The sequence below is a fragment of the Haliaeetus albicilla genome, chromosome 18 (genome assembly GCF_947461875.1).
Source record: "Haliaeetus albicilla chromosome 18, bHalAlb1.1, whole genome shotgun sequence".
Classification (NCBI taxonomy): domain Eukaryota; kingdom Metazoa; phylum Chordata; class Aves; order Accipitriformes; family Accipitridae; genus Haliaeetus; species Haliaeetus albicilla.
Window position 1 is genome coordinate 4,743,194 of NC_091500.1, and position 22,992 is coordinate 4,766,185.

Consider the following 22,992-nt stretch of genomic DNA (forward strand, 5'->3'; position numbering starts at 1 on the left):
AAAATAATTGAACAATTTCGTTTGGAGCGGATCTCTGGAGGGCTGTAGTTCAACCTCCTTCTCAAAGGAGGGTGAACTACAACATTATATCAGGTTGCTCAAGGTCTTGTCCAGTTTGTTTTGGAGTATCTCTGAGGATAAAGATTCCATGACCCCTCTGGGCCCAAGTTCCAGTGTCTAATAATTCTCTCCTTTTTTTTTTTAATATCTAATTATAATTTCATTTATTGTAACTTTAGTCTTTTGTCTTGTCTTTGGGCATTTCAGATGAGAGTCTAGCTCTGTCATCTCTGTAAAGTCCCATGAGGTAGCTGAAGACAGCAATTAGATTGCTCCTTACCCTTCTCTTCTCAAGGTAGAACAGACCTAGTCCCTTCAGCCTTGCACAAAATGTGCTTTAGCGTCCAACTACCTTAAAGACCTCCACTGGACGCACTCCAGTTTCACAATATAGGGCTTCCCGTAAGCCAAACAGAGAGGAATAATCACTTCGTTCAATCTGCTGCTACATTTTTTTAATGTACCCAGTATGAAGTTGGCCTCCATCACTGCAAGGGTGCAGTGATTACTCATCTTTAGCTTGTCATCCATCAAGCACCCTCTTCCACAGAACTGTTACCCAGCCATTAAATTCCCAGCCCATAAAATTTCATGAAATCTCTCTGTCCTGGGTGCAGACTTTTGAGTTTGCCTTTGTTGAATTTCTTGAAGTTGTTGCCAGCTCATCCCTCTATCTTAATCCCTTCTCAGTGTCAGTCCTGCTCTCCAGCATCCACATCCATACTGAAGAATCACATCCTTTTCTGGTGTACAAGAATTGGAAAAAATGTGAAGAATTAAAAGGACCGCAGAGGAAAAAAAAAAATAGCACACACACACTTTTATACATTTTGAGGCCCAGAGAAAACGAATCAAAGTGTGAGACAACTGAGCCAACAGAGAAAGACATAACAAGACTGACTGTAAGTTAAAGACAGACAAATTGAAATCAAAAAGCAGTCATGACTTTTGAGCACTGAAATAAACAAGCAGGATGACTGATGGAGTCTCCAGTTTTTGATATCTTCAGATTAGGTCCAATTGTCTCTCAATGTGAACTACTTTAGCCAAATGCAAATTACTGGTCTTGACACAGGGAATAGTGGATGAAGTGCAGTGGCCTGTAGTATGCAGGATGAGAAACTGAATTATCTAATGGAGTCTTCCAGGTTAAAGCTTTTGAATTTATGAATAATGTCTGGGACAAATTTGTTGCTGAAATGATACAGATGTCTATAACGATCCCTGCTCATTCTATTGTGTAGCTGCTTTTCTTGCCAAAAGTAACCACATCATGTTTCCAGAAAAATGGGCACAGAGGCACATATTATTCCAGGAATTTTCTATTCTGACAGGATTGATAATATAAACATTGCATTACAATCAATAACATGGATGTGGATACATACAGGGTAGATAGACAGATATCATACTTACATTTGACATCTACTTTTATTTCTTATGTACACGTATACCGTACAAAACTTGTAATATATACATAAAACATATAAAACAAAACAAAGATTTAAAGAAAAAAAAACCCCTCATAAGTTAACAATTACTTCAACTAGTAATTCCTACGCAATACATAGGAACTTCAAGTCAGCAGCTGGGAGAGACACCCATTATCCAAGGCAGCATTCAGCCCAATTTATGATCACCATTTCTCATCCTCCCATCCATGGATCTCCATAAAGACCCTGGCCTGCTAGGACCAACAGGTCCTTCTCAGCGGAGCAGCTCCCCGGCCAGTCAGACCACAGCCTGCATGGATGCAGAGAGTTAATTCTTATCATGTAGAAGACTTTAAGATTTGCCCTTGCTCGATGGTCTGAGATTCCTGTGGGGCTGTTTCTCTGGCTTGTCTAAACCCCTCTGCAGAGCAGCCCTGCCCTCTAGCATATCTGCTCTCCTCAGTTTGGTGTCATCCACAGACTTGATGACGATATGTTGTGTCTTCTTCAGGTTGTAGATAAAGATCCTGGGATAGATCTCCAGGTAGAGTACGAACTATTCAGCACTGCATTTTCAGCCTGATCTAGCCAGTTTCTCACCCATCTAATCATCCACCCATAATACGGTCCAGAGCCACACAGCAACCTATAATGAATTTTCACATCCAACCCAATATTTAGGGTTCTACCTGAAGAGTAGGTGTACAGGAATGAAAACCAGTCCATTTTTACAGTTCCTGGACTAATTCCACCTTTCCCCTTCATGGTTGTTCCTATTGCAAACAAAATCTATTTTTACAGTTCAGATGCATTGCTCTATTTTTATCCTACGATCCTTCCTAGCAGAAGCCCAAGGATTTCACCCAGTATTGCCACAAAGCCTTCATATTTATCAGTGATGTTATTACAGAATTACTGCCCCAGTATTATTGTGTTCTACAAGAGAAATTCGGTGCCCCTAAAAAACAGAGGAGCCAGCCACACACATCATGTGTTTGTGTGAAGGTTATAAGCTACGTTGTAAATACAATACAAAAGACATGTAAAATCTTTGATGATTCCTGCTTTTACAGCAATTAATTTTTAAAAAGAAGTTCCCGAAACATGCAGCACCACCAGAAAATCAAGAGTGAGAAAGAGAGGGAGGGAGGGAGAGAGAAAAAGCTGGCTCCACGCGGGGCCTTTTTGCTTACAGCTATGAGACAGTACTGCACTTTCTCCTAATAACCTTGACCTGCTTTTCCTGGCTCAGCAGTAGCATCTGTGTCACATCGGCTTAGCATCTGTTTATCAATCTAACAGCACAAACCTGATTCCTACTTCTATTCTCTTTAGTGCTCACGATATTAAAATGACTGAATTAAACCAGCAAAATTCAGGAAGCACGAGAGTTAGAGATGGGGAGAGCTCTATGGAAAGAAAAGAAAGGGGAAAAAAAGCAGCAGGGAGGAGGGAAACCATAGGTAGGAGCTCCATTTGTTTATTGTCGATGGATTTAAAGGAGAAATTTGTAGTGAATAATCACTGCTAAAATCTCTTGTGCAGAATTCAGGGCCACAGGCTTTCAAAACAGAGAAGGTAGGAATCATCTCAGACTTTTCCATGGATCTTAAGAAAAGACAAGGCAAGTAAAACGACGTAATAAATTACAATTTGCCTGCAGTCTCTGCCTCCAGGTAAAAGAGCAAAACACCAGTGAATAGGATTTTGTGCAGATCTTTAATAAGCAGGGTGAAAGATATTGGGAACTCCCCAGGCTTGTCCCTGTGGTTTACTTTTCCCCTTTTGTTACCACTGCTATGCTCTTTCCAGTTTTGAGATATTTCTGAGCATAAGGATAGTCCTGAGTTTGAGGCATTTTTTCATATTTAACACTGGCCTGAGAAGATGTGGATTATGCCCGCAAACTTAAAGCATTCAGAAGTCCCACGTTGCAGGACATCTTCTGTTGCTTGGAAAGGCATAGTTCATTCCTGGAGTAGTCACCCCGTACAAAACAGATCCTGACTCCCGAGCTGTTTCAGCAGAAAGGAGAGCACAGCAGGCCAAAACTGAGGTGTCAAATAGGCCGACGCTATTATTTATTGTTTATCATTGCCATGTTCAGATCGGAATGAAATCGAAGCCCCACTGTACTGTGCGTACACAGCACAGTGTTTAGTTTCCAATCCCCCACCTACGCAGAAACTAAGACAACAGGAAAAGAAGGAAAAAAAAAGAACTGGAGAAATTCTCTGATCTGCTGGAAACTGCTTCATGAGTCTGAGGTATTGCAGACTTGTGTAAAGGTCTCATGAGTACCCAGTGTTTAAACCATAGAACAGAATAATAAAACAGACATACCCCAAATTAATAAAAACACACATTGTCTGCCATATCAACATAAATAGCCAGGGCTTTGGGGGTTTGTCTCCTGCATAAAATAAAGTTTTTCCAGTGTCACAGAGATCACTGAGTCCATTAATGTGCACTGGAAAATTAATTGGATACTGATTTGGACAGGTATTACACCCAGAGACACATTGAGCATCCACCTACTGAAGCATCCTAAATTATTCTCTGGAGATCTTCCATACTTGCTTGCCCTGAGAATTCTAAGATCAAAGGCCAAAATCTGCCAGTGGTGTGGCTGAACACCAGTGGAATGTAAGACGTCCTTTTACAATAACATATACACTCATCATTATTTACCCTTCCTTCAGAATGCATTAATGGAGACTTTGGACTACATCTACAGTAATGCAAGTCAAGCCTCTCCACCAGATTTTGTCCCTACATCCATGATTTGGTGATTGTAAATAAGGGGGGGAAATAGATGGAAAGAAGGGACACGCTGCAGTTATACAAACTACCAGCTATCAAAACCATATGACTAGATCTCAGTGTGAGGTAAATACATGATTTACAGGCTAATTCACTGCTCAGGCCACTTCCAGTGAACTTGGATTAGCCAAGAGATGAGTTTGAAAGAGAAAACATATGTAAACAATTGCTGAACCTCCAAACAAGGTTTCTTCCACGAGGAAGCAAAGGATAAAATGATTCGGACTATGGGTCTGTGAAGGAGCAGACAGCAAACGCCGACTTTGATCCAACTTACAGTTATTCCAGAGCTCTTCCTAATGTAACAGTGCACATGGCTGTGATATGAACCTGAAATCTGAACCCCTTCTGCCTTTTTGTTTTTAACAGCTTTTCACTTTCTCCATGTTACTTCACCTTTTGTCTGAGAGCAGGGCCAGAAACTCACAGGAAAACTCACCCAATGTCATCAGGGTTGTAGGATTTCACCTATATTTCACACAGGAAAGCTTTATTGCCCCAGGGTTACTCAGAATCTTTCCCTAGCTCATTTTTTCAAAGGCTGGGCTTGATTCGCATCGGTAGCTGTCCAGACTTCACTTTAGGATCCCTCCTGCCTCAGGCTGAAGGCAGAAAGTGCAGGAGGTGAACAACAGGTTGGGTTTGAGATCTGGCTTTTACGGAAACCTGGGCTCTATCACTACAGGATTACATTTATATATAAAATAGGATACAGTTTTAAGAGCATCATAACTGATCTCAACTAGAACTAACTTCTATCCAGGAGGCTTTTTGGAGCAGCCAAGAGATAGTTAAACCAAGAGTAAAATCAACAGGAAGAAGATGTGAAAAAGACAGACTTAAGACATATGGAACTTTATTCCACTGTTAACGAACTTGCGAGTTTAGACAAAGTGTGTGACAATATAAAAAGCCAGTCTTTTTTTTTTTTTTTTTTTTTTTTTAATATCTGTACAAGGAATCTAGGTAAGGTGCCAACAGCTCTCACTGAGTGGCAGCACTGCAATATACCTGAAATTTAGGAGGATAGTTGTCATGAACAGTGTATTAAAGTCTCTGGTTATAACCTGTTTAGGAAGGAGCGAATGAATGAGAGAAGGTATTATGGGTACGTAATGGTGCCATTCTTCCTACTTATAAGTGCATAAGGAGATGAGGTTCACACAGCAGTCCCATATGTCTCACCTGCCCATTAGTCCCCAACTCCACCAATAGCTTATGAAATCCTTAACTAAATTAAATCTCTCTTAACTAAGAGGTAGCAAAAGGAGAAAAAGAAAAGCAAGCTTGTCTCTACATGGCTGTGAAGCCAGCCATTGAAAATATGTCCAGATCAAGCCAAATTCAGCAAACACTGAGCAGCTAGACCAGATGAAGAATAGCAAGGATCGGGTACTGACTGGGACAGAGCTGGGATTGATAAGTGAGAGGCTAAGTGTCCTGGGGAGGAACTGGAGATATAACCATGGGGCCACGTGGGAGGTGGGACCGTGGTCTTGGAGGTATAGGCATATAGGGTATAAGCATCATTGGTTCTGTTCCATTTAGAACAGTTTGCTTTGATATTACCAAAAGTTTAGAAATTCAGGATCTCAAATGACTATTGATTATGCAAATGTATTATGTCTGCATATGCATATCTGCTGTCCTATAAAGCCTGGCTGAGGTATTTGAGAAAGCAGGAGATGTCACAGATCAGTGAATCAAACAGTCTGAGTTACTCCCTGAGCAACTATCCATAATGAAAAAAACAGAATAAAATATCTTTTTAATGGGAGACTTCAATTTGGGAGACATATGCAGCCAGCAGTAAACTTCTCTTCAAATTTAAGAAAAATATAAAGATGAATTAATTATGGGCTGGCAGTTGGTGGTAGCCTAGGGACCAACTGTTATTATTAGATTGCACTCCATACAGACAGAGGACAGGACAAACCAGTAATAAATAGAGTTGACTCTCCAAAATAATTCATTTCTCAAAACTGGGAAATTAGAATGAGATTTAATAGGTAGGGGGGAAAAAATCAGGAAAATAAGAATGAACATTGGGGTTTTTTTAAGAGGAGTTTATGAAACTATGAGTCTGACTTTGAGTGAAAGTAAAACTTTGTTCAAAGGCAAAGGAAACACACTAATTAGAAATAAGAATGCAACATGTGACAACGGGAAAGAAAGAGACCTTAACACACACAGCAATATAAATTAAACATTATAAAGTGTAGAAAATTGATAAGGGAAGCTAAAGACATCAAAGAAAATCCCATGGTTTGTAGGATTAATGACAATGAACTTAATTTTTAGGAATAATTAGGAACAAACTAAATCCTACAAATAGCATAAGACCATTTAGTAATGGAAACTGCAAAACTGTTTAAACCGTACAGTGTAGGGTCAGGTCTCCATACGTTTCTGTTTATCTAATAAGGCTTGAACAATTTGCATCTTCAAAGAACTTATACACTGAGGAGTGCTCTATATCCTGTAATATTAAAAGTCATTATTAAATTAGTCTTATAGCAACTTTTCTAGTATTTTTTCTAGGGTCAACTTCAAAGTAATCAGTCTATCCTTCTTGTCAGTTCATTTATCTCTGTTTTTAAATACACTGATATGACAATTCTTTTTCTAGAATTTCTTTGTTATGCCAAGATTATTAAAAATTAGCATCAGTGATTGACTGTGTGATTCTGTGATGAGTTTACAAGTCCATTTGATAGACTGTGCAGGTAACCTAATATACCTGAAGGCATTTAAAATTACTACTACGTATTCTAATGCACACCAAAAAAAAGCCTGCTCTGAACTTTAAGGAAATTCCATAAGAAGAGAGCAAACGTTCAATGGAACAAAACCCAAATAATAAATATTAAAAAGTTAGGCTTCACAGAGGAACAAGCACCGAATAAAAGTTGTTTCAGATTAATTTCATGGGGAACAAAATTGGCTACTCAACAATTCCGTGGTCTGAAAATAAATATAAAATGAATGCCATTAAAATATGCTAAAATCAACATAGGAAGGCACAAAATGATAGAACCAAGCAACCAGACAAAGTATTCTAAATATCTTGATAAACCAAGTTCAAAAAAAAGATACGTCTTAATACTGTTGCAAGGAACCGTGTGAATAAGGAATGACCACATATCTACAGAGTGATGTCTATATCCCGGGAAGCAATGACTGTGAAAAGGACCTAGGATGATGCTGAAGCAGGAAAAAGGGCTTTGGCAAAATGTTTAGGCAAACAGAAGTTACGGGGCACCTCAGAGTGAGAAAGGGTTGAATGCAACAGTCTGTGAAATACCAAAGCTTAGTCTGGCTGATTGAACGGACCCTTCTGGCCTAAACTGGGAATGTTGATGAGACTTACTTCATCTGAATGGATTTATCTGTTCCCTGTTAGACATTTCAGGATGTTATTGCTGAATGTAGTGAAATATATAGTGTTTCATAGCTACATGGGTTTTCTAAGCTAGAAGGGACCATTATGGTCTGACCTCATGTATAACATGGCTACTCCAGCTATTTTGCAGCCTGTGGCCCAAAACATGTTGCTGTGCCTGCTAAGAAGAACATGAACATGCCATTCAGGAAATCTGAATCTGACCTTTGATCGCTAAACAAACAAATTAATCAGAAGCTCATAAATGAAGATTAAATAACTCAAAAAATGCTTCCTTTCTACACCTGTTGACATGGACAACTGCCAACTCTCCAACTCTGTCTATAGGATGGACTAGCCCTAGGTAATATAAATTATAATGTAAATTATTCCAGTGTTTCACAACTTTTTTTTACCAAATGGTTCTTGTATCAAATCAAAGCCTTTTGCACAATCAAAGCATATTTTTTTCACAAAGAGTGCTAAAACGGGATCCTACCTAACTAGATTAGTCCTATTCTTTTAGTTATCCTTTAGTTTAGTCCAACAAAATTTTAAGTGACTTTTTAACTTCCCCATCAGTATCCATATTCCCCATATGGACAACAGTTAGAGGATGCTTTTGAAGACTTGCAAAGGAAGACTTTTCTTTTCCCTAATGGATATTCAACATCACTTGACTTTCTTCTTAGACAGACACAGCCATGCACACACACATGCACACATGAAAAAAAAGAACCACTTATGAAGAATGAAAGGCACACACCATGGTCTTGTATTGTTTTCTGAACTGGCATCACCATATTTCATCTAGGTTAACACAATAAACAAACATGAACTTCCAAGGATAGCTTCAGAGTTCGGAACACTGTCTTTTCCAGTCTAATTTGTGTCTGGTCCAAGAACAGGATAGTTTTATAAAAGTTTTTTTCTGACTCCATGTTTGAATAGTCTCAAATGCCTCATGTCACCAAGAGCCTGACCTATTCATGGCATAAATTAGAGTATCCCCAAAGGTACTCTAATTTGCATCACTATGCTTGTACAACAAGGACCTTGTTCTAATGACAAGGAAAGTGCGGTTTGAAGGAATGTCCCGGATAGTGTTATTGGACTTATGCTCTTGACACCAAAGAGTGGTTTATACAGGAACTACTGACCTTGCTCTTCACCATCTGGAGATTTACCCACATCGAAGAAATTCCCAAGGGGACGGTTAAACTGGTTTTCCAACTGCAAAAAAACTTCAGCAAAGGCCAACATCTGGCCAAAGTATCCTGTCAGGGACCTATGCTCACTGTGCGTAATAAACATGGGTCACTAGTATTCTTGGTTTATTTTCTTCTGTCACTTGAGATCATAAGGGAAAAAAAGCAGCAGACAGAGGAGAAAAGAAGGCAGGAATGATGTAGTAATAAATACAAGTATTTTCAGAAATTGTAAATTTAAAATGACATAACCTTCCTTAAGAACACACAACAGTACCATTTTCTAAAAGACCTATGGCTTTGTCCTAGAGCTACTAGTTAACGTTCATGATACTGTTGTGTCATCTCCCACTGGCAAACTGCAGCACACCACAAATATTGTGAATTGTTCTTAGATTTTTCATGCCTGACATTGTCTTCAGTTTGTGGCAGGACTGAACAAATCTGTTCATTCTTTCTTGCATTTCCATTCACCCATTCTCATCCATTAGAAAGAACATTTCCTCTCACAGAGCTTTTGGAGAACCATCCAGCCTTAGTCATTTTACTTCCATTTCACAAACAGCACTGACCAAAGAAATGAATTTCTTAAATTTTTGCTCTTCACAGCTCCGTCTGATCTGTAGCAGATATGGTTTTATCACACTGGTAGTCCACAGTACTTCAGTGGACAATGAACTCAGCCTGAGCATGTTACACTTTATGCCTGTCTCCAGCCAATTTAGTACTTCTAACATAACGAAGAGTTTTGGGAAGCTACTTACACATCCCAAGCTCTGGACAAGCATCTTTCTTACCCTATCTCTTTACGTGGGAAGATCTGTTTGTTCAAATAGTTTGTTCCTCAGTGTCTTTTCCAGTCTCCTTTTGATGAACGTCTAACTTACTGTTTCCTTCCCACAAAAGACATTTTCCGTGGAGTTCTTTTCCCATCAGCCTGGGTATCTCTCATCACTGTTCATTAGGAATATATTTATCATCTTCAGAGCTTAATCCAAGATTTACTTTACCCATCAGCTTTTTTTCTTGTCTGTTACCTGACACCTTCCCAGCCTTCCAACATACTCAGCCATTCTCCACACCTTTGGTTAGCATAAGGCTGTCAGCATTTCATTCCTTGTCCATGAACCTGCTGCACTGCTTTTTTCCTAGTCCTTCTGCCTGAGTCCCTTAAATTCATCTTCATTTAGATTATTTCTACAGTGTAATACTGGAAAAGTGAAAAATCCTATCTAAGTATCACCTTGACTGTCTTTGGTACTTTGAGCTTGATTTCAACAACCTTACGAGTCTCCCAACAGTCTCTCAACAAAGTTCCCTTCATTTTTTCATCAGCCTTTTCATGGTGAAAAAATTCTTATATGTTTCTAATGTCCTGTGCTATCTGCATCTTCTATTATCTCTTTTCAGTATGTTTAGATAGGCTTGTGCATTTTTTATAACTATTGCGGGGTTTTGTTATTTCTAACATGGGAATAACATCTACAAAAATAAGGGTGGTTCCCTTTTCCCTGTTAATAACCCTATACTTGGGAAATACCTGGGCTTTTGTTTTTCCTCTAATGGGGTATTTATTCCTCTGAGACACTGGTCAGCTAGGAGAATATTTATGTGATAATAAAAAACTTTAACAGAGGGTTGTTTGGATGTAATAGTCTCAGGTATTTCAACACATCTTTGCTTGTCATGTGTCATGCTGAATTACATCGTGGCCTGCGTGTGACAGCAGCCCATAATGTGACCCGTGTAATATAGTTTGAAATGTAATGTAGTGGGAGGGGGACTTAAAGGGAAAAAACACTCTGTCGTGCTGGATAAAAGCTGTGGATTCAGAAAGAAAGCAACTTCAAACTGTCAAGGAACTGAAAAAGATTAAATAATAGCTCAGGAACAAGCCTACAAAGAAATCGGTAACAGTAGATTAAATGATACCTGTAACACATTACATTAATATTAATAACTTTCATTAATTTTTTTCCATTTTACAGCACAGATCATTTTTTGTCTGAGTCATCAAATCACTACTAAATGTTAATTTGTCAATTCATGCTTGGCAATTATAAATGGTTATAATGAAATACAAATACAGAAAGGTAAATAAAGATTCACAGAAGATAAATGGCTGGCTGGGACACAGGGACAGAGCCATGAAGAGAAACCAGGTGTCCTGATTCTCAGGACTGAACTTTAGCCTTTTGGTAACATCTCCTTCCACCAATCATGCACTTATACTAATACATCCTAGCTTCAGAAAAGATGTACTTCTTTACTGAATAGTACGACTGTATCAGGGAGGAAAAGAAGAGAGAGGATACAACAGATTTCCATCTGAGGTAAAGGAATGAAAAAGTCCTTCTGTTCTTACAGAGGATCTGATTCTCTAGGGAAATGATGCTATTTGCCTAGATGAGGGAAAAAAAGGAAAAAAAAAAAAAGGAAAAAAACCTGATTTTTTCTGGCAGAAATGGTGAAATTTCACCCTTCAGCAATTGGTGAAAACTGATAGCTGTGGACACTTCTCAGCCTGGTAGCACAGCAAAAGACTGCGCCATGCGAACTGGCAGATGCAAGAGAGAGAGAGAAAAAAAAAAAATTGCACTTTAAAACTGTACGCCAGGCTGTCCAGCTCGGTTAATCTGCTCTGCAGTCCTCCCTGCTTGCACAGGGCTGGTGTAAACTGGGGAGACGAGACAACTGTGCTGATTTTTGCCAACCGAGAATCCAGCACATGATAAAAGAGATCGCAGTGAACCACTGGTGAAGGGGCTGTACTTGGGGAATACGTTCTTAACTCATGTGTGCTCAGTCGCGGTCCTTCTCTCCTGCATGAGACCCAAACAGGAATCACAACACAGATCAGACCAGCTAAGTCTGGCTTATCTTTGGAGCTGCAAATGGAAGGCAGAGCCATGACACAGCTTTGCAGGAGAGGGAAATACAGGCCAAGCCATAAAAGAACGTGGTGAAAAATCCTAACAAATGACAAAATGTCCTTGCTTTATTTTGCACAAATCAACACTGGAAAATAAGCTCAATTTTAAAGCTGGAAAAAAGTTACAGAGGACAGCTTGTCACTAGAAAAGGCCACTGCATTTAAATCAAGTATCTTCAAGTGAACTATCCATTTTGACCAGACTTCTTTTCCCTTTGAATGTCATGATGAATTAAAAGATAAATGTTATTAAGATTTAATTATTACATCATAATTACTATATAACGCCATATGCTATTTGCAAAGCAAAGCATGCAATTTGAATTGCTGATATAAAATTAAAATTAACATTGCAAGGTTGTTATTATTGTTGTTGTTATTAAATTTCAAATTAAATTTCAGGATCACCTGGCTTTGAAACAAGAAAAAATTCCAAGGGTTTTTCCTTGCAGAATGGAAATGTGCATCTCTGTTTTTGCAGAGTTTCTGCCTTAACCTAATTTGAGGTCACTGTATCAGAAAAGGGGTAGCCATCTCCAAAATCACCAATGGCTTGTCAGGGGAGGACAAGCCTGTAAACAGTGTTTAGTTTGCCATTTCGCTCGTCTCAGTGTGTGCCCCAAAAGGGCATGCTGCTTTTGACAATGCGCTGCGGTAAGAACCAGCCCAGAATATAAGTAACATAACGGGAACAACAGGGTTAGCATTCAGGAATGCAGTAACATCAGATATGAATGAACACTTAAATGTCCATTTGAATGATGTTTGGTCAACAGTTAGGGAAACCTTGCATAGAGAATTCAGTAGGAAGCTCTAAAAGTGCCTGAGTATAATACTCCTGTCTAGTGCTACTTGAGATGCCCCAGAGTACCCGAGACATCCACATAAGTCTGGCAGATATGTCCCAGGGTCTACAGGAGACCGATACCCACCTGGTCCGACAGCTGGAAGCCAGGTGGAAAACCTAGGGTATCTCTGATGGCACTGAAGACTTAAGTTTGGGAATATAAGTTGAGCCTTCCATTTCTCTCTGTTGACTATAAAGGGAACGGAAGGAAACCGGTTCCAATAGAGACACTTATGGATCTATTTAGTCACTCACACATAGGCATCTTGTGCCATCTGAGACCTCATAGGTTTTCCCCCTGGCCTCCAGCTGCCACTCCAGAAGGCTGCTGGTTGCCATCAGTCCTATGTCATATCTGTCAGTGTTGTGCAGATGTCTTGGATATCCAGAAGTACCTCAAATGGCATGAGAAGCCTATGTTAAGGCAACTGAATTCTGCTACTATAACAGGAAACAGCTTCAGATTTAGACAAAGCTCCAGATTTAGTTATTAAACACAGGCTTTCAGTGACGTTTGAGATGCTTCAACATTCCTGAGACATCTGCACAACACTGGCAGATGTGACAGAAGCCTTACAGGAGACCCAGAAGGTCTGGAGCAGAAACTGGAGGCCAAATGGAAAACCTTACAGTGCCAGAAGTGGTACAATGTGTGTAGGTAAATGAATCTTTTTGCAAGTCAACACAGCCAACAGTCTAGTTGACTGTCCAGATGATCAGACGGAGGTGTCTACTCCAAGATGAGATTGCTACCTGCCCAAGCTCTGTTGGCTGTATTGTTAAGATCTCCCTTGACTCAGTGGGAACTTCAGTACACAGCTTAAGTAAAGGCACTGCCTTTACAGATGCAATTCTGAAACTGAACTCTAACTCAGTGTTTGTTGGATGAATCTCACCCTCAGAGCTTAGAGGAAGGAGTGAGCATCTCTTCTGTATTAAGGAACAGATTTTTCTGAAGAAAGTTTCATCCTAAAGTTCCCACTATTTCCACTGGTATCTCAGGCACTCATACATAATATGGGACACGTTTGCCTAGTTCGGCTCAGATGTGGACTTCTCCCTAAGACCTCTGTTGCAGATTCAGATGGTAATGCTTTAAATGAGCTCTTAAAGTCTTTGCTGGCAATTTAAATCTGCAAGTTTGGAGCTCAGCAGAGGTATCTTTTCTAGTAGATTCTGCATATCACACTTTATGCTCCTGTAGTTAATGTTGACACTTAGGTCCAAGTGAGGTAGTTCTTCAGTGTATCTACAATAGACTGAAGGTGTTGCTTTGAGAGAAGGGGTGTGAAGAGTAGTGTAGACATACTCTATAGCCTGGTAAAATGTTATTCTCCCCAGGAGTTAAGGAAATGCCATGTTCTGCTGAACATCAATGCTTTTCAAAGCTTTCTTGCCTCTGCCCTTAATAGGCAGGATGTCCGTGTCTATACTTCTGCAAAGGGTAAACTTGGGGCAGTTTTGAGATTAATTCAACATCTTAATCAAATCACTAACTTTGCTGAAGTGAATTTTTTAGTGAATTTGGAAAATGTTGGCTACGTCCTCAAAGGCATTGCTGCCTGGCCTCAAATTCTCACTCTGTCCTCTTTGCCTTGTCACAACATCACATGATAAACATCAGGAGGCAACGCAGCCTGTGGTAGAAGAGTCCAGGCGTAACTGGCCATGAAGGCTGATGGGATTTGTAGGCAGGTTGTGTACATGGGAAATTTGGTCTCAGGGAACTAAGCTTCAGTAGCACGCACGGCTAACAACTCCTCCAAGACCTCACTCTGCACATATGTAGCCAATGAGATTTCAATATTGAATAAAGGAGTCACTTTGAAATTCCATCCACCCTGCCTTTTTCTTCCTTTACAGTATTTCAGGGGTAACACAATAGCCAAGTAATGCAATAATAACAAAAATAACTCTAACAAGCTATGCTTGATTCCACTGCAGTGCAGCCTATAAGGGCAATCTTTTCTTTCTTTTAATAATGCTTTTATTGCACAAATTTAACAGAATTATGCCTTAATTATAGAGGATTTTTTTTTATTTGCCACTGGGAGGAAATACAGCAGATGAAGCTGTTTGAGAGTGCATGGTTCATATAGCTGTATTAAATGCTTCCAACTGCTGTCTTTATGGTTGTTAACAAGTCAGGACCAGACATGCATGCATTTTCTGAGTGCCTTTGAGGATGGCATGGATTATACTTGTATTTTTATTAGAGCTGCTCAACTCATTCACTGAGAAATAATGTCTGACCATGCTTTCAGAACTGTCATCTATAACTCAACAAGAAATAAACGGATCCCTAAAGACAGACAAATCACATTGCACGTAACTTGGGGTCTAAAAGTTAGTTGTCTGTATCTAGTCTAGACCACTTACACTTCCTTTGGAATCAATGCAGGAAAATAAGCAGCTCCTGAAGGGGTTCATTTCTCCCTAAAAGAGATGTGTAGAGTAGGTGACCAAATGGACTCTCAGAAGATCCCTATTTCTTTCCATCAATTTTAAAGAGAGCCTGGAGTGAGTGTTTCACAGATAGAAATCTGATTTTTAGACATGTAAATCTGGGTGAGATGAATCCTACACAAAAAGCTTAATTCTTTTAGGATATAGACTAAAGCTGAACAAATTCAGTAGGAAGACATACACATTCTTTAGCAGGCAGGATGAAAAAAAGGCAATCAAGTCTCCTGACCTTACTAGCTTCTGCACCTTCCTCCTCCCTACCTACAGACTGAGCTGTTCATTCCTGCCCTGCTGTAATCAGTGCATGCATGGTTATACCCACACAGATCAGATTACAAGCTGGCAGCATGGGAGTCTAGATTTGGAATCACTTTGGCCTTGTGATATTTTGAGTGCCAAGTGTGAAACAGGTGCTTGATTTTCATAAAATCGTGATCACACATGCTAACCCACACCAAAGCAAATAAAGAAAAGTTGCTATCCAAAACCAAAGACATCCAAACTAACTGGTTTTCAAATATAGATTTCAAAAGCCATAGTTTATATCATCATCTCATGTCATTGGTGTAAATCCAGAATAACTTCAATAGTTCCATTAACAAAACAAGTGTTGGCTCTTCGAGTGCTGGCAAATCCAACAGACCACATTCAGTTTACTGATAAATCTCAATAAAGTTTTAACTATTCAAATGTTTTATCTTAATTTCCAAACCATGGCTCAGCAAGCAATTTACATCAAAAGATAATTTTGCTTTTTTTCTCTCTTTTACTAGATTGTCCATCTACAGGAGTTTGCACATCATCCTCAGCAAATGTTTGTAACACCTCAAGATCATCATAGCACAATACAATCTGGAAGAGATCCCAACAGGAACAAAATCTCATTTAGAAATTGTCAAGTGTTTTTCATTTTTTTCCTAGTTGTGGCTGATATAATAGGAACAAGAAGTGGATAAGATCAGCTAGTTAATATTAGTTCTCAGGTTCCCGGTTTTGGATGGGAAGTTTTTCTTTCTTGTTCATTGAAGAGTGTCCAGCTCTCAGGGTAAGCAAGGTAGGTGGCTACTCACCCTAGCAAGAGGTTTAAAGTGACAACATTTTAAAAAATCACAAGTATAAATAATTTATTATGTTTGCAATAAGTGAGGTTTTTTGTTAGAACTGGCAAATTACCAATAACGATCAATACTTTTTTTTTTTAAGAATTTTCTAAGGAAATAAAAAGTTTTATGGGGACTGAGGAGAACGAGAAGTCCACCTGCCTAATCAGAAGAACAGAATAAAACCAGTGCTGCATGAAAAAAAGATGCTCACCAATTCCTCGTACATACCAATTAGGCCAAAGAAGAATGTTCTTTTGGTGTTGCGTTTAGTCTGTAAGGCTTTGACTTCAGTTCCCATCTCTGCCCTATAATTTCTGTGTGACTTGGTTAAAACATTTACTTTCCCTGTATTTTTGATTTTTCATATTTGTGGTGGGAAAATAATAGTTCTTTTCCTCATGAGGGGTTGTATAGCTCATTATTGTTTGATAGATGTCTTCTGGGGATGTTTTAAGTAGAATCATTTGTCTCCTGAGGCCAAAATGACCTCCCCAGGTCCCTCTTGGCCCAATTTTCTAAGCCTCTGTGATTGCTTTTTAGATGCTGCAGTAATAGGGAGCATATGATGACCTAGACAGATACTTTTAAATGACTCAACCAACAGAGCATCTGTGGTTACCTCTGGGAAACTCTTTCACAAATGATCTAACAGGCACTTAAGAAGTTTGTCTAGATACCCAACCTCATTTTCCCTTTGCTCAATTTCATCTCATTGCCCCTAGTTCTGAATCTGTGAACCACCCTCAACAATCCCCCTCCCTCCTCACTGCACACATCCTTCAAATGCTCACAGAACTGCGAACGCCTTCTCACAACACAGTTGGGGACAGCAGGGAAGAGGAGCGGACGAGCACCTCTTTCGAGCCCCCAAGCACTCAGAAAGAGAGCACACTGCCTGCAGAGATGCCCATGTGGATTGTCTATATTAGAGCAGTGAGCACCTGAGGAGAAACCCACCTGGTGAGCGAGCTTGCTTTCATTCTTTTAAAAAAAAAAATCGTCAAATAGTGTTTGCCTTATGATCTTAATTCAAGCACTTAATTAAAGCCAACAGAGGATTCTAAAGTGAGGAGAAAAATTAGAGCAACAACTTTTTAATTATGCTGTAGGCATTTTCTCTCTTACTTATTCTTTCTCCAAAAATCAAACAAATCCTCCTCTAAACACACATTTAGACAAAGATGATGGCACAGTGATATTATGGGCTAGAGCTTGCTTAGAGCTTAGCAAGCAAGTACTGGAGGTTGGCTGCCCAAATCCATGACCTAAATACCATGATCACCCCTTACCAGTGATCACCCCTGAGTCACTCCTTAGTGTCCCTTTCCCCAAGTCATGGGAAAGGACGAGAAGAAAGAAGGGACAGGAGGTAGCTTAAATGGTGGCTCCTTTCAGGAACCTCTACCAAGTAGAAAAACTTTCTAATCAGGCAGGATTGTTATTCTTCCAGTGGCACAGCAAGTTGCTGCCTGCCTCCAGACAGTGGGAGAAATGAAAAGACTCCTGTCATCTCCTGGAACAGCACAGCTCCTGCTTGTCAACAGCAAAGAGCTGAACCTACATCACCCACTCTTGTTCTGCAGTATTACTAGCTGCATTCCCCAAAAAGTTTTGTTTTTACAGACAGCAGGTGATTTTCTATTGCTTGGGATGGACAGAGTAATATTGATGTGGACATGGTCAAGCTTTGAAAGGAGGTCCTCAAGTCTGACAGAAATAGCTCAATGCAGGGCCCATTGCAAAAGAAAGAGGATGTTCTTGCTATATCAACCCATGTAAAAATATGAGCAGTTACTTCCTTTCTGAGTGTGTTTTTATCAGTCCTGCCTGCTTAAAGGCACCCTGTGTCAATCTTCAAAAAGAGACAAAAGATACAATCCTCCTTCTAGAAAAAGTCTGACTTAGCAAAACTATTCTTTGTGCTGAGCTTCATTCAAGAAGACGCATATATTGAAGTCTGTGGAACTTGCCAGGGTAAGTTTCAGTGGGTCTTGTCCACAGTTGCATCAAAAAAGCATATTAAAGAACTGGGGTCTTGGGAAAGTGAACTTTGCACCAAACAGAAGAGCTTAAGCATCAGTTCAGTACAGTCCACACAAAATTCACATTCAAATTTCAAAAAACCTTCTTACCTACACTCACTCTGCCATCGGTTGCTGGAATGACCATTTCCTCAGTTGGCACTTTTTTTTTTTTTCTTTTGTTCTAGAAGAAAAGGAAGAAAAATGAAAACTGAAAGGAGGAGAGCACTTTGAACATAGTCACAGTTACACAGACCTAAAAACTGATCAGACTAAGTCTTGCTAACAGTGAGGGAAGAGATTGTGGTCAGGATCACAGAACTGGATCTAATTACGTACTGGGCATTCATTTGTAAGAATGTTGCCTTTGTGTGAACAAGACCAGATGTCTCATGTCTCAGCCTCTCTAGGACAACAGGCTGGAGATATTTCTTGGCTTGACTTTTCTTTGTGCCGAATGGTTGGACTGGTATGTCTGCCTCACTTAGCCTCTGTATTCAAGAGACCCCAGGTGTGACTCCCAGGGTGCAAATCTGATCACAGATTGTTATAGCAGGGAGACAAACCAGCCAAAAACTTTTCTGAGATTAGATATAATTTTTCATAATCCTTTTCTGACAAATAAGGGACAATACAGCCAAGATGGAAAATCAGTCATATTCTGCTTCATTCTAGCCTTTGGAGTGTCAAATGATGGAAAAAAAACAATTATATTTGGCTGAAGAGCAGATTTTTGACCTGTCATGAAATTATAGTGTTCTTTAAATATAATGTAAATGTCTAAATTGCCCTGAAACAAAGCCATTGCAATATTTTACATCACTGAGAACCCCCCGTGGCTCAGAGAAACTGAAATTATTTCGGTGTCACTGCTGAAAGTAAGAACCATGAATTAACAAGAGTGTCCTCTTTATGGGAGATATAAAGGTAGCTTCCAGAACCCCACAAAGCCTGAGGGTTCGTTCATCCTAGGATAAAGTCATAGTCCTAGAGCAAGACAACTAGTTTGGGTAACTGTCTCCAGCCAGACCCTTCTGGGTACTTACACTCCTTGCTGCAGAGATGGAACTTGACCCAGACAGAGTGAACATTTGTAAAGATTTGAAACTTTTAATTTCATAACAGAAACCTGTGAAGCTCTAAGATTACTGGGTTTTACAGCTCTGTCTGTACTAATAAACTCAACAGGGTTTGGACACAGCCTAAGCCAGAGTCCTCATCTTTCTATACTGCTTAATTTTTAGGACACTCCCTTGCATGGATTTGACCTATGCCAACTCACATTCTCCCAGACAATGCCCCAGCATGATTCATGGATAAGCCAGGACAGTCCTAGAAAAATCCAGTCTTTATTTGGAGAAAATTTCATCAAACTGGAAATGTTAAAAAACATAATACTAATGATCTGTAAAGTCACATGGATCAATCAGTTTTTCCTTTTCTGATTTATTTTGCTTAATTTCTCTTAAAAGACAGGATAGCCCGATATAGACCCAGTTGGAATCACTCCTATCTGTTCAATAAGCCTCTTGTCTGACATTTCATAAAAGATTTCATTGAAAGAACAGGGACAGAAAAAAGAGAAAAGAGATGTAGAGGCAACATCAGTAAAACATGTCCTAATAATGTGACCTCCCCTCCAAATGATGAGGTAGACTAGATACTAAAAAAATGTATCAGCTAAAAGGTTTTAAATCTGAATTTTAAAAAATGCCAAAAAGAATCAAATAACCCTGTTAAATATCGTCATATCTACCACATAATTCAGTATAGCAGTACTTTCTCATCTCCAGATCTATCTGTCACTTGAAAACTTCTGGCTATGTAACATATTTTTGAATTTACCTTCTTTACATTTTTTACCGTGGTTTTGGAGGAGACTCAGGAGACAGTAAGAATCACTTTCTATCCTCTTGCAATATGCTCTAAAGAGACTGACTACATGGATCTTATCCTGCAACTTCAACACCTTTGACTGGCTATTAGCTGCTTGACATTCTTATTAGCATGTCAGAAGAATGTAGGGAGTGCATCCTGAACAGTTGCCTTTCTTTTTTATGATCTTTGTCATTAAAATGACAAATATGGAGCATCTATCAAAATAGAATGGTAATTTGCATCTTTTAAAGTGAGAAATGTATTGAGAACAAGGAGACAGTACATAAAATGTCCAACCTAGCTCTTAAAAATGAACAGATGCTTTCTGAGAATTTTGAAAAAATTCATTTTTTGTAGTGTTAATATCAAAAATAATTTCATGGCACAAAGCCATCCCCAGAGTTGACATGTAAGATGGGGACAAGTTCTATCTTGTGGATGTGATTCACATAAATATCTAAGACTGATGAATTCTATTCTCAGTCAAGTTAGTGGTAAAAATCTCAGTCAGAAAAGGATAATACTGAATATTTTTGAAACTTCCATTCAATGTTTTGAATGCGCTCTTTCATACACCAGCCTATGTAGCTGCTGTTTATGTGGGCCCAATTATTATCTGACATTAGCCATTAATGGATTTATTCTCTCAATAGACCTGTGAGCATGGAAGCAAGTAATTTTTTTTTCTGCTTTACACAGACACACCAGAACTAAAGAAAGGTATAAAAGTGTCTGCCTTTGAGACTGATGCCCTTATTTACTTACAGAACACGGAAAGCAACTATAATCATTTTTCCCACATTGTCCCAAACATACTTATATCTTGGTGCTTAGGATCAAAGAATATATCAGTTCCTTGCCCTCATATCCTCATTCAGTCTTTGGCTTTGTAGGTGGGTGTGCCAGAAAGGGCCCCTCATCTTCCCAGTTGCAGGGATTATTTTTCTCATATCAACATTTGTCCAGAAGATACTAAACTAAGAATGCTTATTTATTCCATACACACAAGTTAGACACCCCCTTCACCCTCCCCCAATCTGATTTTTTAAATCAGCTTCAGTAAATAAATTATGGAGAGCCTTGCAATAAGATTAACTTGGGAACAGCTCTTAAAAGAGAATATATCTTTTCCCGCTAACCCTTATCTGGCTGACAATCGTAATGGTTTGGGAAGTGAGAAGGTAGGATTACCAATGCTGAAAAGTAGGAAAGTGCCTGTCGCACTAATCTGAAAGTATTTGGATTATTATGTGGATTACTTCTGTAAACTTGTGTACATTGAGCTGGCAACAGTACTGCGTATTTATACCCGAGGCAAACGAATAATATCACAGGCATAAGCAAGTATGCACACTGCTGTAGGAATCACAGGATGAATTGGAGTGAGTTGGAATCAGAGAGGCACCTCTGCACAGCAAAAAAGAATAGACTCTTAGTTGCCTAACAAGCTGAAACACACAAAACAGATAAATAGGAAAGTACATCTCCAAATTGAAAACTCAAGACGGTGAGACAGATCTTCCTCTGTCTTGTGCTGATGTTATTTATTAGGAGGTACTGTTGGACTGAAAAGTCTCTGAATCTCACAGCACAGCTGAGGTCTCAACATTTCCCTTTTTGTGCTGGAGACTGTGTGGAAAGTTATCTTTGATCAGGGCTCAAACTGTAATATTCAGGAAAACAAAGAAGGTGGATCCAAATTTCCTTTAGAAAAAAGGATGCCTACATCACAAACTATGGATAATGCACATATGATTCCCCTGAAATTATGAGCCTGAACTAGGGTTTGGTGATACGTAAATCTTTTTTTTCCAATTGTCTTTGCTATATTATCAATCAATCTTCATTTCTTACTTTTTCCCACCTCTGTCTTTGATATTCCCATGCTCTATTTCCCACTCCCTTCACCATTTTCCTCTTACGGGAAGTAATTTTGTGTAGCATCTCCAGCCACTCTTTCTTTCTTTCTTTCTTCTGCTGCAAGACAAACTTCTCACTCCCTCTGGAAAGAACTGGCGCATGGGATGCTGCCGTCCCACGGTTGTTCTGCGGTATCTTCCAGTAACCCTCAGTGACTTCCCTGCTTCACCTGTGTGTTTTCAATCTCTTCACAAACACGTTCCCAATCACTCTTATTAATATCCTCCTGTTCCCTACAGTTTTCACAGCTGTTCCCACGAAGAAACAAAACAAACAAAAAAGGAAAGCAGATTTCCAGACAGTTTTAACTTTACCTCTAGGATTTCCCCAAACTGATAATCTCAGAAAAGACACTCAAACACATTTCACCTACTTTTTGATGTTTACATTGCAATTCCAAATTTCTTACTGTAGATTCCCTTTCCTTTCAATGGGAGAAAACAGTTTGAAGGGTGTGATTCATCTGACCCACTTTCTAAGGATGAACAAACTCCCACACCAGAGTGGTCACTTTCTCTCCGCTGCTATTATAGAGGGTCAAAACAACCAACTCTAACATAGACATCTGCATTATAGACATCTATGCTGTAGGCATCTACACCTAGACAGATGAATGCCAGATTAAACTTGACAAACGTGAGCCATTGATCTGTTTAAATGTCCTAAGCAACCACTGGGGCAAATTCTCCTTTGATGTACACACCTAGCCAAATGCATGACTCCTAGCAAGACAAAATTCATCTTATTTTCAAAGACCAGCATCACATTAAAAAAATCAAAGGCCAAGTTTTACTGAGACACAGTTAGAAACTTGGCATTGTTTTCTCTGGTATTTTAACCTTACTGCTTTGACTCCATCCACACTGAACAGAAACCACTGCAACTGAAGGGAATTGCTATCACGTCATTTACCTGCAGG